This window comes from Tenrec ecaudatus, chromosome 9, assembly GCF_050624435.1.
Source record: "Tenrec ecaudatus isolate mTenEca1 chromosome 9, mTenEca1.hap1, whole genome shotgun sequence".
Classification (NCBI taxonomy): domain Eukaryota; kingdom Metazoa; phylum Chordata; class Mammalia; order Afrosoricida; family Tenrecidae; genus Tenrec; species Tenrec ecaudatus.
The window spans coordinates 119,268,517-119,269,711 of NC_134538.1; the positions used below are offsets into that span (position 1 = coordinate 119,268,517).

A 1,195-nucleotide genomic window follows, 5' to 3' on the forward strand; every position below is an offset into this window, starting at 1 on the left:
GCTCCAGTTGAAAGAAAATGTTTTGAGAATGATGATGGCAACAAATATACAAATGTGCTTGACACAATGAATGTATGTGTGGATTGTGATAAGAGCTGTACGAGCCCCCAATAAAATGATTTTTATTTAAATTAAAAAAAAGACTTTGGGGCAGGAGGTGGGTGGGAAAGGAACACAGACAGGATCCCAAGGCTAGACTCGAGTGCCCTCCCCACCCTGGCCCCCTAGCGCCCACCTGGTCCGCCCAGCCCAGCCATGATCAAGGCTATCCTCATCTTCAACATCGCCAAGTTCTACCAGCGCTACAGTGAAGATACACAATGACAAACCATCAGGGAGACAGTCCATTTGCTGTCGAAGAGAGATGGAAATGTTTGTAATTTCCTAGAAGGGTTGTTAATAGGATGACAACACACTGATATATAGACATTATGGGACATTATATTCTGTCTTCTGTGTAGCTTCTTCAGAAAGTGAACTTGGCATTTTTAGATCTAATTCAAGTACTCGTGGAAACATTCGACAAGTGTTTTGAAAATGTCTGCGAACTGGATTTGATTTTCCATGTAGATAAGGTTCACAGTATTCTTGCAGCAATGGTGATGGGGGAATGGTTTTGGAGACCAACGTGAAGGAGATTGTTACGCACATTGATGCACAAACTAAACTGGCTTTTCTGAGGCAGGCTTAGCAGGAGCCCCAGCCCGTGCCGTGTCACTGGAAAGACGACGAATCTTCCTGAGATCCCAAGAAATATTAACATTGGTGACAACAGTATAAAAGTGCCAGACCTGCCCTCGTTTAACTAACAGCATTAAAGGGCTCCTCGCAGGTAAGATCCTGGGGAAGTCATGCAAGTTACCAAGCAGCTTTTACCAAAAAGAGAGGAGGGGAGTCTTAAGCTTTGCTCTTGGATTTTAGTCAAGGCACTTATTGAAGTTGTACAAATTCAGTATGTGAAATTCAATGGTGCTTTTCTTGCTCCCTGATTTTAAAGAAATTGGATAGTTTTTGTGTTTTTGTTGTTGTGTTTCCTTTTATAAACTGCATTCCTATGCCCACCTAAAAGCATGCCTCCATGTATTGGTTATTCCAATATTTTTTAAATTGTTTGAGATATTTCCCTATTTATTTACAACCCAAAATGTTGGTGTTTTGTATGGATCACAAGTCCAGCATTCCTGAACGCCTTCTG

At 41.7% G+C, this 1,195-nt stretch overlaps 1 pseudogene; it reads left to right on the top strand.

Moving 5' to 3' along the window:
- The first annotated feature begins 255 nt into the window (after positions 1-255).
- Positions 256-809, top strand: LOC142456099 (AP-3 complex subunit sigma-1-like; annotated as a pseudogene).
- Positions 810-1,195: the final 386 nt, after the last annotated feature.